The sequence below is a fragment of the Heliangelus exortis genome, chromosome 15 (genome assembly GCF_036169615.1).
Source record: "Heliangelus exortis chromosome 15, bHelExo1.hap1, whole genome shotgun sequence".
NCBI lineage: Eukaryota > Metazoa > Chordata > Aves > Apodiformes > Trochilidae > Heliangelus > Heliangelus exortis.
Genome location: NC_092436.1, coordinates 13997597 through 14014633, shown reverse-complemented (window position 1 = coordinate 14014633; position 17037 = coordinate 13997597).

The following is a 17037-nucleotide window of genomic DNA, read 5'->3' as shown; positions in this document are numbered from 1 at the left end:
CTTTTTCATTAGATGAGAGAGAAGCAACATTACAAAAGGGATTGATGCTTATGTTTCTTCTGTCAAATATTGACTAAGCAAATATTATAGAAAATGTCCATGTAATTTTTTTGTGGGTACCTCCATGTGCATACCTGGCTGAAAGGTCAGTTGGATAAAGATGTCTTATTGTATTTTTAGAAGCTGTTTGGGGAACACAGCTATGCTGCCATGGCTAGTGGGGCTTGAGTGTATATGGAAAGTCATTCAAAATCTGTGCACAAATATCTTTATGCTCTGCTCTACCAGGCATTTAAGGGCAGCTAATGGCCATTGAACTTTATTGCTGACCTCATAATAAAATTATAAAAAAAAACCAACAAACCTGTTTCCTACTTCAAAATTGGCAGTGGTTCACAGTTCTGGTGATGCATATCATTGGCTGCAGTTTCAATTTCTAATGTTAGTAGCTACTACCTACTTTGCAGTGTAAGCACTCTGCTGAGCAGTGGAGTTAGTATATCTTCATAGGCCATCTCAGATAACCTGCAGGAAGTTTGGGGAATGCTGATAGCATCACAATTAGCTACCAAGCAGTCCAGGCTTGTAGTCCTTGGACATCCTTAAAGTTGTTCAAATAGTAGATAGAGCTGGTTTGTTAAAGACTGGTTTTGTAATCACTAAATTATTTGTAGTTGTTTAGGTCCTGGTACTTGGTGACCTCTATTGCTAGTGAAATAATGAAGGTTATTCCCCAGATGACAATGTTGTTGCTATGTTGCATTATTCAGAAAGGTGACATTGGCATGGCTGCTCTTTTTGGGTCCTCTCATGCAGTGCAGTGTTCTTTCTCCTCTACTGTTTTAATACTTCCATTCATCTTGCTTTCCATTTGCCAGGGCCTGAGTTCAGTTCTTCCCCAGCACCTCCTGCCACTTAAAGTGCAAGCAAACCCTTTGTATTCTTCAACAGGCAATTTTAATTCCTTGGATAAATAGCAAAGCAACATTTTCTTCCCTGCTGAGCTACTATCCCCTACACTTGGTTTTCATTTATAAAGTCTATTAATTGCTCATGGGAACTTTGTGTTCATGTTTCTTGTGCTTTTATGGTCAGAGAAAATCCTCACTGAAAATTTTGCTTTGACTTGATGCTTCTTATAAAGTGTCATGGCTTGACCACACGTAGTCTTCATGCTTGCTTATTTCATTTGGGATTAGTTCTCTTAACATGCCTAGGGAAGTGTCTCTTGGGATTTGTCTCCACAGAGGTTTTTGCCAAAATAAAAGGCAGGTGCCTATTATTTTATTAAAGGCAGGATCAGTATGAGATCAGTACACTGTTTTGAACATAGAAAAAGAAAATTAATAATTGAAAACCTGACTTGTGAAACAGCCTAGGGATTGTGGCTCCTTAAGGATGGGGTTTGTATGAGAAAAACGTAGTCCTTATATCTGAGAATTAATCCAGGACTTGATATATCTCAACCTAAAGAAAATGTGGGATAATGCAGGTAGCTGATGCCAAGGGTCAATTAACTTCTCAGGCTACATCTTCACTTACTGTGGAGAGAGCTGCAGCCTTCAGGCTCTTATGTAGACCTGGACTCTACAACTAATGTCATGTGCATGTAGAGCTTGCTCTTTAACATGGTTTGATGGCTTAGAAATTGTTTTCTGCCTACCTCCCCCAGTTATGAATAATCTGACACTCATGATTTGTCACAGTATAGACTGGGTACTGTAACTTGAAGCTGATGCATCTTTGAACAACCTTGTCATTTGAGAATTATCCTGTGCCTACAGATAGTACTGCAGAGAAACTTAATACTGAACATGATTGTGTAAATAGTATCTGCTGATTTCATTTCCTTAATCCTTCCAGTAATTATGAAATAAAATTCTAAATTATTCTTCTTTTCCAATTTTGCTAACGTAAGTACTGCTCGTATTTTATCAGTATTTTTTTTTACTATTAAACAAGGTTTAGCCTCATCTTGAAAAAAAGACAAAGCTACATATAGAATTATAATCAATATGGGAAATTGTAATTGTTGGTGAAAAATCTGTCACCATTGGCGACTTCTTTTTCAAGAGTAAAACCTCATGAAGGTAATTGTTCTGCTTTGTGGAACACTGATGGGAGAAAGATTGTGCTTGGCAGGTAGTTTGTCCTCTCCGTTGCTTTATGTCACACTTTTAAGTCACTGAATATGATGATTGTAGCTACTACTGCCCTCTTTAAATATAAATCCTTTCACAATACTTTGACTGTAATGCAGAATTGTCAGGAAATGCAATAGGCTTTACCTTAATGAAAAAACCTCTCTAATTGGAATCATTGGACCCAGACTTAGTTGTCACAGCTGTATTCAGGGTGAAGGTGAGATCTTTGAGAAGTCTGATCATGAAAATTAGACCATGGCTTCTCTGAATAAAAACATTATAAGAAGATATATTCATATTCAAGATCTTTCTGCTTGAATAATTGTGGGTTTTTTCTACTATGTGAGGAGAACAGTGGGTGATGAGGGGGGAAAAGAGACAGACTTGGTGGCATTTGAACAGTCTGACTTGTTATGGTTCAGTAATTAAAATACATTTAAAAAAATAGCTATGCTTGTTTCTTGTGCTGGAAGAGTTAATAAAAATCTCAAACTTGGGAACAGGTGGGGAAATTTCAGCTAAAGCCATTGAGCTTAATGAGAATTAGTCATGCATTCTGATTGTTCAGATACTGCATGAGGGACCTGCAAGGCAAGTGCTTTTCCTCAGCTCCTAAATCGGGATAATAAATGGAAACAAAACATTTTCTAGTGATTAGTAGACATGGACATAGAGAATTCATAAAAGAAAAACAAGATGGCTACATTGCAGTGTAACAAAGCCATAGCTGATGCACCCTCTTCTTCTCTATTTAATATTGTTATTGTCTTTGTTATCATTTAAGAATTCTGGGAGCTGGCTGTTAATGTTTTCCTAAAATATGGGTTAATAATAAGAAAATTAGCTCAACAAGAAGTGCATGGTTTGTACTGCCTTATGTTGTGGGTGAGAAAGCAGAGTTGGTGGAGGTTAGCACAGGAGATGGAGGAAGGTTCAGAGATAGTTCTGAATGCTTCAGGGGTGTCCTCTAGAATGGCAGACACACTAAACAATGCATGTGATGGAAGATATGCAGTGTGTTATGTGATTTCATAGTGCAAACAAATTTCAAAAACTGTAATATACTGCACATGTGATGAATAGGGTGGAAAACTCCCCAGAATTAGCTGATGAATTATTCTACATATATTCCAAAAACAACAACAAAAAAATATCTGCAGAAACAAACTTTAGGTTTTGTTCCTATTAATATTGGCTTGAATAACATCATCAAATTTTTTCAAAGCACTCCACAGCCAACTTGTTATGTTGGGCTAAGGTTCTTAATTCAGAATTTTAATTCTGGACAGACTTTTCTATATAACATGTGCATATCTAGCTCAAGCCTTATATCATTACAATGTAAAACAATAAGATATATCTTTTAAAAAGATGCTGTGTCATGCATTGTGAGCCCTGGTGTCACTCTTGCTTGCATGTAGTGGAAATCATGATAAAGTGAGCATTGGCTCTGCACTGAGTGGCTCTAAGGTTTGGTTAGTGAACCAAATTGTATTAGTGAGTTCAAGACTAGTGGTAAATGAGGGGACAAAAAGATTATTAAAACTCAGAAAAAAATGCATGACTTGTTGAAAGTGTACCTAAAACCTTTGCACTATGCAACTCTAATCTTCTTAAGAAGAGGTTTTTATGGCAGAGCTGAAGGAAGGGGTAAAACATAAAAAAGGAATTACTGGAGATTAAATAGTTTTTATTGCCGAATCTGCAACACACACAGCTAATGGAAAAGAATTTCCACAGACAGATGGGAGTATGAAGTATCTGTTAAGATTCTTTTTTTTTAATACATTAGCATATAAACATAAACATCCTTAGTAGGGGCTAATTGCCCTCTAGGAACTAAAATTTGAGCATTAGCATCTTCAGGGTTGCTGGTTTTCGTATTTTGTAGTGGTGTGGGGGTTTTTTCAGTTTGTTTTGGGGTTTTGGGTCTTTTGTTGTTTTATTTGTTTGGGGGTTTTTTGGTTTTGTTTGTTGATGGTTTTGAGGTGGTTTTTTTTTTTTAGGTTTTGGTTTTTTCATTTTGTTTTTGGTTTTTTAGGTTTTGTTGTATTTGATGTATCTCTATCACCCATCTTTGGTACTGCATGGCTGCAACAGATAATTGCTACCATTAAGATTCTCAATCACAAAATAAAAAAACATTTGGAATGGCTTCCAGGGGCTCCCAGCACAGTAAGTAACCATAGAAAATGACTATACTATCTGTTTTGCTCATGCATATTCATAAGGGCACTTGATTTGACTTTGATAGTAGGGGACTTGTAAAAGCTTATGCAAAGATTAGCCCCTACAGAAGACTGAACATCAAAGGTAAGAAGATACCATAAATCATAAAAATCTTTTGAAAAAGCAATGCTTAATGCAAAAAATTGTGTTGTGGTTATGGCACCTCAGAATTAAAATACTGCTGTCAGAAAAAGAGATTGCAAGTATTCAATTTATCAGTTCTCTGTTGATAGAGAAGGTCGTTGATGCTATACAAGGGCTGGTTGACACATATTGGTCAAAGAGCAGTGGAGTCATTTCTGATGAAGACTCCTGGCTTGTATGTAGTTTTTGGGAGTCTGCAAGGTGCTTGACAAAGACAATGGTATTAGCACAGTGATATAAATTTTAAATTTACTTATGTTTTGAATACTGCTGTGTTATTTCACACTTGAGAACTTAGATGGTATTTGTTTCAATCTTAAGCTTGGGCAAGATCCTATTGACCTTTCAAAAAAAAAAAAAAACAAACCCACCAAAAACAACCAACCATGACACTGAGCAAACAATTGCTGTTGCAGAACCAATATGTTAAATTATGAATTAGAAATAGTATAGAGAAATCTTCTAGGAATGTCTTTTTAAAACCATATAAAACCAGTATTATGTAAAAATTGTGATTACTGTTGAAATACAATATTTGCATTACATGACACCTAGCAGGCTTTCTCCCTCCCATGACTTCCCCAGTGTGAATGCAGAGCAGGGAGCTGGAAGCCAGTGGTTATTGTCTGGGGTGGATTTGCAGGCAGTCATGGCTGCTTTTGGGGGGTTTTATCTGCTTCATCTGTCTGTTTTACAGCTCATCTGTCTCTCTCTTATTCTCTGACTGTTTGGGTTCTTCTTTCTGGGGCTACTTGAGACAGTGGGCTCTAATCTCAAGCAAGAGTAATTTTCTTGTTCAAATACATGTACCGAGTCAGGCAAGGACCTTTCAGCAGCAGCCTAACTCTTCTGTAGTAATTGCCTTAGTGTCAGCTGCAGGAAACTGCATGAGAGTGACACCCGATGAAAAGAGGGGAGAACCAGCCACGAGAGGTTAGTTAGAAAAATCTGGTTCTAATTTTTTTCAGGCAAAGCTTTCAGCAGCTTTTTATCAAGTTTGTGAAGAGTTTCGAGACCATCACAGCCATGTTTTCTGGCATATTTGCTATTGGCCAGAAATCTCCTAGCTCTTTTTAAAAGCTTGCAATAACCACAGTCTCTATTAGCCACCAAGCTAGTAGTGATTCACATGCTAGAGAATTGGTTCACCTTGCTGGATTTGATTTACCTTTTCCATCTTCATTTCTTGCATCAATGGGTTCTCAGGCACAGAAGTCTGAAGAGGATAAAGATGGAGCTAATAGGACATAGAACACTTAAATTCCTACGGTTACTTTCTTTACTGTTTTTGTTTCCCCTTTCATTTACTCACACATTCATGCCATAGAGTTTAATGTCACTGAGGGAGGAAAAGATGTTCTGTCCCTTTGCAGTCTTATGCTGCTAAAGTAGATTAAGAAGTAGCCACATGAGTGTCTTATTTGATCACCAGTGGGACTGGAGTGAAGCCCAAGACTAAATTAATACAAGGCCTCAACTAACACAATCACTACCAACACCACCTTCTACTGAAAGCAAAATCAGGACCTTCTCAGCTGGATCTACGAACCAGAGAGATGCATTTGCTCATTACTTCATTTGCTATCCTGAACAAAGCTAAGTGGAATACTTGTGTAAGAGGCATAATGGCATGAAAAAAAATGCCTTGAAAAACTATGGAGGGAGTCCAGCTCAATAAATTTCTGTATGAAGTAAATGAAGGGGGGAGAGGCAGCATGATCAGTAGGTGGGAGAGCTGTTTATCTTGGAGGTTACTGCTCTCACAACATGAGAAGCCCCCTTGAAAATTCCTAGTGGAAATCAGCAGTTCTAACCATAAGTGGTACTTGGATGTGTAGCAAGCTCTATGACTGGCATAGTAGATAAGGTTTCAGGGGGAGCATGTTTATACAAGTGTTAATACAGTGAATTGCTCTGCAACAGCAAGGAGATGAATTACTGATTGGGAAACGCACAAAACTACAGTCAGTATGTAAAGGTTTGGGGTTTTTTTACTTACAACTTTTAATTAACCTGTCTCCAAAATGATTCAACTTGGAAAGATGTAGTTAATGGATACTTTGTAAAGTAAACTCAGCAGCCTTCGGGCTTTCTGAGCATGTGTGAGAAAACAACTGTTTTACATGCAATTGTGTTTGAAACAGGAGTGTTTTTTTGCAGCTATTAGTAACTATTCCTTTTGCTGAATGTAGTAAAATACATCCTAAAGAAGGGCAATTCAACCCTTAGTTAGCTGTCAGTCATAATTCTTTCCACTGTTGGATAATAGGAAAATAATATTCAAGTGTATGGCAGTTGTGTGGGGAAAACTGTGGGGAAGGGAGCAGGGAAGAAATAAGGTTATAATGATAGAGCACTATCAGTAGCCCTAGGTTTAAAAAACAAATGTTCATTTCATCATATTGAAGCATTTCAAAACATCTGCCATTTCAGAGTCCTCCAGTTGACAGAACCTCATCACAGAACAGGAAACAATCAGCAAATGGATGTTCAAATTGTGTGAAAGTTTGCAGTGCTCCAATGTACTGCAGTCACTTAATGGCTCAGTCATGCAGTACATTCCTCTTCAGCTCTGTGGAGTTTAAACTGAAATGGAAGGTTGATATCTTCAAGAAACTAAATATGAATGCCAGTTTGGTCTATTTATGTGCAAGTTAGAAATTAGATTATGTCTAAGGGTACACATGGAAAGGCTGACATTTCTCCAGTAGTCACTGAGAACTGTACTTCATGATTGACCAGGTTTCCAGAAGGTGGTCATTTAGTGTCAAGTTTGCATGTAACAGTACAAGTAGTTGAGTCCTTTTCACATCCTATTTTGATATTATTGCTGATAGTATGATTTCATAAAATGGCAGTTCTACCTTTGCCATAAAAGTTTGACAAGTCAATCCTAATAAAAATTAATTTTTCCAAACTTAAAAGGTATATTTAAACAAGAAACACAGCAAATAGTGCTATTGCTATGGATAAGGACTATTCTACACGCTTAAATACTAATAGGTTGTAATCTAGTAAAAATCATACTTTGGGGGGTTTTGGGATTTTTTTTTTTTATGTTTTGTCAATTTTGGTCATCGTCATTACATTCCTGCAAAATACTTTGCTCCAATAATGCAGTTTCTATGTAAAACTGTTCCCTTGAAAAAATTAGAATACACTTATTTGCAGGGTTATCTCATTCTCAGTGCTATCTAGTCCTATTATTTTGTCATGTGAGATTAGAGAGACATAACACATACAATTCTATACCTCTACAAGTTACAGCAAATTGATAAATTCCTGCCCACCCAGAACTCTTAAGTGGATTAGGGAAAGTGGATTAGGTGGTCAGACATTACTTTTTTTAAGTGTTTACACATTACATTTTGCAGATATGCAAATTGGAACTGTTTAGTGTGGAAATTGTTTGCTTGCCTAAACAAACTAAATGCCAGATGTAGTGTACAGTAGAGGGGAAGGGAATATTCCACCTTTTTTTCCTGCTGCCACCCATGCCCCAGGCTCAGCACAGTCTCCCAGTGGTAGTGAAACACAGCAAAAAACCCACTGGAGCAATAGTGCCCTCTGACAGCACTCTAAATCCAGGCTCAGAGCTTTAATGAGGAAATAGTTTATTTCTGTATGGAGATCTTTACAGAGAGCTGAATTGACACAGTCACTACACTTAGGGTCTGCTTAAACTCTTGCTAAATGATTCTGGCTTCTCAGATGCAATGAAGTTTACTGAAATAATAGTACTGTACTTAAAGTATTTGGTCACTGGTTTTCTATCCTGCAAAGGTTTTGAATTTGATAATTTGTTTAGCAGGTTTCTTTCTAAAGATTATTCATTGGCAATAGTCAAAATTGTATCCTTCCATGAAAAAAAAAAAAAAAAAAAAAAAGCTGGCATGTTAGAGGTAGGTATTTTTAATTCTCTTGACTTCATTGCAAAACTTGCAAATGTCATTGAAATGTGTGGTGAAAGGATTATGGTATGAGTGAGACTTAGAGACTTGCATAATAACTGGGTACCTGCTGAAGGCTGTTTTGGTTTCAGTCTTAATACACTGAATTAGTGAGGACTGAACATGAACTAAGACAAATCATGAAAATACAACATTCCCTTTCTAGTATAAGGTGTGTGTGAATCCTGTGAATTCAACTCCCTGAATTCTTAGGAGATGGCTTGATGTTTTCTGGATGGCTCAGGTTCTGCTATGTGTTCAAGAGAAATATTTTTGTTTAGCTACTCACCTCTTCCCTTTGACAACCTTAAAATTACTGTAAAAAATTCTAATTTTCCCTTTTTCCAAAATATGCTCAGGGTTAAAATTCTGTATCTTGGCAACCAGGAAGGGACAGTTATTCTTTGCAAAAAATCTTCCTAAGATGAATTTATTATCATAACTTTTGCAAGAATTTTTGTGTTTATGCCATCTCTCTTCTTTTGCTCTCTCTACTGTGAGAGAAACCCCAATTCATTGATACCGAAATTGTGCAAGTTACAGAATGAAGCCCTTAAATGAATCTTGGAAAAGTAGATATAAATCAGTTCAAAAAAGTTCATGTCTGGTGATACAGCACAGGTCTTTATAACATTTAATATTTCTTGTGGTTAGAGAAGAGCAATTCTCAAATGAGGAAATCTTGAACTAAGATTGTTCTGTATCAGAACAGGTACAGCTTGGCATTTCTGTATTTTTCCATGTCAGAGAGAAACAAAAGAAATAATGCAGGTATGGAACTTCTGCTTTCAACAGGTAGCTGTTATTGCCTAAGAAAACAGTTAAGTTGCAATACCTCTTCTTTCTTTTTTCAAACTCTTCAGTCTTTAAATTTTACAGGAAAATTTTGTTCTTTGTAGCATTGCTCATTTAAATGCAGGACATGGACATGAAGCAGAAAAGAGAGGGATATGTGAAAGCCAGTCTGAACTTCTGAATTACATTAGAGAGGTTTAAATTCTTCTTTGTGGGATGAAGAGAGACATGGACTGAGGTCTGTAAGATCACCCACAAGAAATGATCACCTAAATTAATAAATAATTTGAGTGAATGGAATAGTACAGTTTTAAGGACAGGCATTAGCTGGTGAGCATGGGTTAGACTTTCTTTAGAAATGGTAATAGAATTTCTTTTTGGATCATGCCATAATATGACCTGTTCCTGGTGCTGCTGTAAATGTAAGATAAATGGAACGTAGCCCAGTACAAAAGCAGAGGCTGCATGTGCTTGGCTTTCCCACCCCAAGCTCTGTTTTTCTTTACTGGTTTGGGTTAGGTTATCACTTATCTTGGAGAAAGTAATAGCAATAAGATGAGCAAGACAGAGCAACTTTTGGTTGTTGTGTTTCATTGTTTCTTCACATTTCAGGTAATTCTTCCTGTATGTAAGCTATCACAGGGTCTGGTGATTACAGAATAGTCTTGTCTGATAGAAATCCTCTGGGTTTTCTCAGCTGAGTGTTTCACAGAATCTCAGGATGGTTCTGGTTAGAAAAGACCCTTAAGGTCACAGAATATAACCATAAATCTAACTGCTGAGTCCAAGGCTAAGCCATGTTTATAAGCACCATATTTTGAAACAATTTCAAGTGTTGAAGTGGGAGGGAGAAGCTCCCCAGGCACCAGTTGCCTTCCTGAGCTGGTAGGAGTGTTGAGTGCTCTGTCAGCCCTGTGTAGCTGGTGCCAAGCTCCTGCAGCACCTCCTGGCAAGGGCCTTGCCCTATAACCACCAACCTCAGCTGCACGAGTTGAAAACTGAATTCTGAAAAGAATCTGAACCAGATAAATTGCAAAACATATTTCGTATGCAAATTAATTTTAATCAATTTCAAAATTAAATTAATCAAATTACTTCTTTCAGTATTCCATACTTGTCACTTGCTATCTCCCTCTGTCTGCTTCATTTTGCACTCTCTGTGGGTGATTATAAACAGGACCAGGGTTTAAATACATCAGCAGTGCTAGCTGGCAGCATCAAGGAGGCTCTTTACCAATTCCTGCACAATCCTTTAAATCAAAACATTTTTTTGCATTTTTCATGAGTGTTTTCTCTACAGTAAGATTCTTTCACTTTCAAAAGCCCACTACTTCTATGTCAAAAGAAATAGAAATAGTTTGAAAAACTCCAAAGCAAATTAGGGGTCTGAATTTGCATGTATATTTCGTGGTACTTGTTTAGAGCATTGTGCTCAGTTGTGATGTTACTTTGTAGTAAATTTAAAAAAAACAATGGTTAAATTTTCCAGAGCTTAGGTTTAAAGGCTTGATAATTAACTATCACTTTATATAATTCTTAATATTTTTTTTTTTCATTACCAAGTTCATATGGGTGCATGCTTACAAATATATGCACATGGTTACTGATTTTAGAGCAGTCATCTCATAATAAGCTGACACTTAGTATTTTTAAATCTGTGATCATAGGGTGAAATATTTATAAACATTTCAAGATCAGTTACGGTGAAAAAAAGAGACAATCTAGATACCCTGCACAAAAATGAAGAGCAATCACAATAATACAAGTGAAATCTTCATCTGGACATTTGTTGAATATAGTGTTCATCAGTCAAAGAATGAAGCTGAAATGTTTTAATGAATTGAAACTGCTTCATAGTTTCTATAGGGAGTGCATTGGGAAATACCTATTTGCTGGTCAGAATGGTGATTGTCTTTACTGTAATTCACCCTATTAACGAACCTGCCTGATTACAGTACTCTGTTCAAAATGATAGCACCCTCTAGTGTAAAAGGATGCAATAAAATCTCTAGAAATACAAATTGCATTACTATTTTCTGTGAATTATAGCTGTTCTATATTATTTGTGTTACTGTTCTGTAATACTTTCCTAAAAAAAATCATACTTTTACTTTTTGAAATAATTCTTCGGATATATAATTTTTTTCCTGTAACTTTGTCAGGAAAGTCCATACATAGTAATATTAATATTACTTAATATTGTAACTGGTGGTTTTTTATTAGACCTTTGCAAGTGAAAAAGCATACTGAATCTTGATGCATTTAAAGAACTATCTGCCTTATGTTTATTCATTTTTGAAGTGTATATTTTAAATTACCTAGGAATTGAGCAGTAATGTGCAATTTTTTAATTCATGTAGTGGTAAAATGAGGTACTCTCAACACATTTGTAAGAGCTGTCTTTTCAAGTGTGATGAGTAACAGGAATTGAAAACAGTGGCTTATTTATTTATTTATTTTATAGGTCTGTTCTTGGGGGCAGCCTTAAGAGTGAATCCAGAAATGATTTTCTTATAGATTCCTCTTGTAATATAAAATCATCTTGGTAAAAATGGAAATAGTAAGGGTGGAGTGTGGGGTTCAGGTTCTCGGACTCTGAAATATAAAAGAGGATTGCTTTTGTTTTCCTTAACCTTTCCTGAAAGCTCAGATCATTTACATGTTGACCCTGGCACAGTTAAATTCAATGGAATGAGTGATGTATGCAACATTTTCATTAATGACATTTCCAAATATTTCTTCTGTTGTTTGACAGGAAAAGGAGCTTGGACATAAAAATAGCAAGGAACTCTGAAATAGGATTGTGCTTTTCTGTATTCCAGGCAATATTTTATTCTTTGTTAGCCTTCCTTTGCCAAGTGGAATGCAGCAAAATGGAAGTGCACATGTATGAGCACACAGGTCTTTTTTCTCTGGGCAGCTCAAGCAGAGCATGGACACCAATTGCTGTTCACAGTCAGAATCAATTTATTGTGTGGTTCACTACATTTATATAGTATTCTGATATCTATTGATCCATCTACAATTTGCACCTCAAAGTGCTTTTTCTAGTTACATAAAACCTTCTCTACCCGTTCCCACCAGAGGCACCTGGTACCAGGACATCACATTGTCCAGATGACAAATTCCTTAGGATATTTACAGCTCTTTGTTCTCCTTCAGGGTCAGGGAGTATTGGGCAGTTTCTCCCAATTTCTCTGTCAGGTCTGCTCCTCTGCTCTTCTCCTACACAAGTCTGTGAGACTGGTGCTTCCCGTTAATTTGCAGTAATAGAAAACATTAAGACCTGACATTACAACTTACTATAGTGTATTTGCTTCCATTTCTGTGCTTACATGGAAGTTTAGCTCTTTGTGTACATCTGACTGAAATGGAAGTTCAAACCAGGGACTCACTGTCACAGAGCAGGTTACTGGATTATTAATATTTTAACATTCTTTAGAAAATACGAAAGCAGTTGTAGGTAAGCTTAGGACTTAAAGAAATAAACTCCTTTTGGATACAAGTAAGGTAATTGTTATAGGATCCGGTAACATTTTGAAAGTTCCATATCAAAGGAGGGAATAATATTTCTCAAATTCTAATAGGACCTCTTTCTATATGAGTTACATTTGATAAAAATATCTTTAGAAAAAGAAAGTTCATCTTAAATGATGATGATTTGCATATTCTTATTATGACAGCTGCATTATTTTGAAAAGTGTGCTGTGCTATTTCTATGGTCTCTGAAAACAAAAAAGGTGAATTTCAGATTAAAAAAATCAGAACAAATGTTCTCGGCATGTAATTAGGCCATGCATATAATGAACATTGTTCTTGTGACTGCTCTTATAATTTTTACATAGTTATTTTAGAAAGGTTAAAAATTATGCATGCAGTCTTTATTATATTACACACATAATTTGGAAAAGAGCATTTCTTTGCACAAAAAATAATAAATTAAAGAAATAGATTCATTGTGTCAAGAAAAATTTATTTCTCAAGCCTCAAATAATTTAATTCCTTTTTATTCTATGCAAGAAGTAATTTTCTCCTAGTGGGAAATTATTGCTTAACTACTGTTATGTATTCACTGGCAGTCTTAGCCACTCAGCCAAAGATAGTTCTAAAAAGGAAGTAAAGAAAGCTGATTAAAGTGAAATCCTTAAACTGAATATGAAAAATAGAAGACTTAAAGCTTCATATGATTCTTTCACAAAGAATCCATAATGTTTCTGACACGGGAAAACCATTTTAAAAAGAGCCACAGCCACTTTATCATTGTCCCACCATGATTAGTTTAATGTCTGATCATTTAGATGTTCTTACAAGGACCTTTTGTTATTTCCAGGATTGGGCACACTTGTAAAGAAACAAAAGATTCTGGACAGGAATTAGGGAACTTATCTTAAAATATTTTTGGCACAGTATTTTAATTTTGTTATTGTAAGATTGGGTTAACAACTGGAGGGCAGAGGGGGCTGCTAAACTGGTTTTGTGTGGAAATGATTTTCATAGCTATAGCTGTTGACATGCCTGGATACAGCATTAGCAGTCAGTGTAAGCTGGTAATAAGCACCCACTCATGCAGCTGAGACTGCTACTAAAAAGTGGTCTTGAACATGGAATTTAAGTAGATCACTAAGTATCATACCAGTCAGGTGCAAAAATATGAATGCTAGAGGGGACTTCTCAAGTCATTGACTGCCAGTCTCACTGTATTTCCATTAGGATGTATGGTAAAACTGTAGTGTGTAGACTTGTCCAGGGACTATGGATTGTTACTCAGATTGAGTGCAGTGTATTGGTCTCTCTCTTGTTCTCTGTGTCAGCACATGAGAAGATTTCTTTCCATCTGTACAGGCTGTCTCAGGATGTCAGTTACCAAAGAAATCATTCCCAAACATCAGCATTTAATACGGTTATTTAAGTAATGCTGGTGTGTAATACTGATGGGATCTATATAACCTGTACGTGTAAGCAGTATCTTGGGTATAGAGCCTCCAACCATCCTGTCTGGGGGAAAAAAACAACAACAACAACAAAACAACAAGAACCAAACAAAAACAACTCCACCAAAACCCAAACCCAACCAACCAAGCAAAAAAACCTGATGCATTTGTATAGTAACACATGGCATGTATTTTGGATAGGAAAGTAGTGTGCCACACAGATGTGCAGGTAAAATGTAATACTACTTGTGTGACACAAAGCCTGTGGAATAATTTAGGATTTATCAACTTTGCACTCTGATGTAACATGCAAAGAAGGAGAGTTGAACTGGGCTTGACATAATATACTCTGAAGGGTCCAAAATAAGTTCATGGAAGAAAAAAACCTAAGAGTTCTGGAACTTTATATGTTGGCAAACAGGATTATATGTAATAGCTTGTGCTTGATGATCCAGTTCTGTGTTTCTGTATGGGTACCCATAAAGCCTTTTTGGATGTGGATTTTTTCAACTTGCTTCCAAGAAGCATAATGACATTTCATTGCTTATGTGCACCTTGCAACAGCAAGTTGTATGTAGTGACTGGTACTGCTGGTATTGATCTTGCTTGAGGTGGGAATAAGATGGACCTAATGAGCCAATTTTTCCATCTCTATGTGACAGAAAAATCTCATTTTTTAAACTATTGGTAATATACCCATTCCCAAAGTGAACTCTTCTGCAATCCTGTTCCTTGCCAAAGAGGCTGCCTAGATAAACAGGCTTCATCCTGTCATGAAATCATAATATGCATTATGACATTATATTTTGTTGTCATGGAAGCAGTTGCAGTGATATTCTTGACTCTGATGTGAATCTTAACAAGGCTTTTACCAGCCATCAAGTTTCAGTCTGAGAGACAGGTTCTTGCTTGTGTTATGCATTCCCCTTCAGAGAGCCTGTCAGTCATTGATTACCAGGTTACATGTCTGATACAAACCAGCAATTCCACTAACCTTCCTAGCTTTATAACCTTGCTGTTCTCATTACAATGTTCAAATTACTATGAAAGTCAGTTACAGAAGCTTCTGGCATTAGCACAGGACAATAAATGTGGTTTGTGGCCAGGCATATTTCAGGGGATAATCTTGTGCGTTGAGCTACAGAGAAATAGAAGTGAAACCTTGACTTTGTGGGATTCAGAAGAGGCTGGTTTATACATTAGTTTGGGCATTTACAAAACAGAGGTGTTGCATACAACACAAAAATTGGATTTTCTTTGTGTTATAAGCACTACTGAATCTTTGTTCTCATTCTACTGGTGTTATCACAGAGCTGGTTTGGTTATAAGAACTCCTGGTTTGGTTATAAGAAATCTGCCCTACAATTGCTAAAAAATGTCTTCTAAATGTTTCCCCTCACCGTGTGCCATGTGCAATTTTGAATTTTGAATGACTATGCAACTGCAACTGGGGAACCAGGGTTCATTGTCCTTTTCTCATAGTTTTTAAACTGTTTTGTTGAGAAGAAAAGCATGCATGGACTCTGGTTCAGTGGGTTATTAGCGTTACTTATATGTGTGTGAATTCCAAGCTTTGGCTATGTCTTATTGACTGACCTAGTTAACCTCATCCTGTCAATCTGCTCCCAGTACCAGCACAGAACTGGTCTCAGTAGGTGGCACAGGGCTTGACTGTGAGAAGGCACAACCCTCATGTCCCCTTGCTGACCTTGTGCACTAGCATGAGATCTGCTTAAATAATTCATAGGCAAGTAATAGGGATTTCTCTCTCAATTAATTTTATTTACTCCAGAAAGCTATTGGTGTGTTAAGGTGTTTCAGTCTTTACCATGAAGCCAGAGAAGTCATTAGGATATTGTGTCCACACAGTGGTGAACACTTCTGTAGTCAAGAGGGATGAGACAGCTTGTTGCAGCAGAGTTCATCCTTTCATCTCAGAAATACCTTGCTGAAACAGAAGTTACAATTTTATTCCTTAGGTAACGTATTCACTGGCATCCCTCTTGACTACAGAAGTGTTCACCACCCTTTCTCTCACCTGTCAAGGTTATTAATTATATTGATCCCAGTGAGTATCAAGTTTCTCTAACACATATTATGCTTCTCTTTGGCATTTTAAGAATAGGTGTAGTGTATGAAATTGTATCTCTCTTTTCCAAGGAAATCAGTTTATCTATTGAAAGTTTTTTCTCTTTACAACTTCTTCTGCATTTAAACCATCACAGTTAAAATAACCCAGCAGCTATGATTACCTTTGTGCAAGGATGTAGTCACACTGATACAGAGTACCTGCCTCATATTTAGGAAATGTAAGCTCCTTAATATTTTTCTATTTCAGACATGCAATAGTTATATTCATCTTACTCATAAAATTATTAATTTTTAGAGGTAAGGTGTGGAAAGCAATGTTGTATCACAGTCACTGCATTTTAAATACACGTGCTCCCTTGTATTAACAGACAATCTACCCCAGTGCTTTCCTACTTTACTGCACTTGGGAGTTCTAGGTAAAGAAGTTACTAATGTATTGTTCCTCTTTTTTAATCTATCCACAACTGTTAGATTCTCTGTTAGGGATGTCATAATAACTAGAAAACAGCAGCTCCACAACCATGTATGGAGCTCACATGACAGTCTAGCTACATTCAATTATTTTGCATGAAGACTGCCACTATGAGGGGGTGTAGAGTGTAGCTGTGTTTACCACAATTACAAAGTCACATCAAAAGGCTCTTGATGATGACACTTAGCTCATAATATGAAGTGGTGGAATTGCTTGAAAGTAGGCTCAGTAAGGCATAAAACCCACAAAAGTAGCCCCACTGCTAAAACTTCATAGGATCA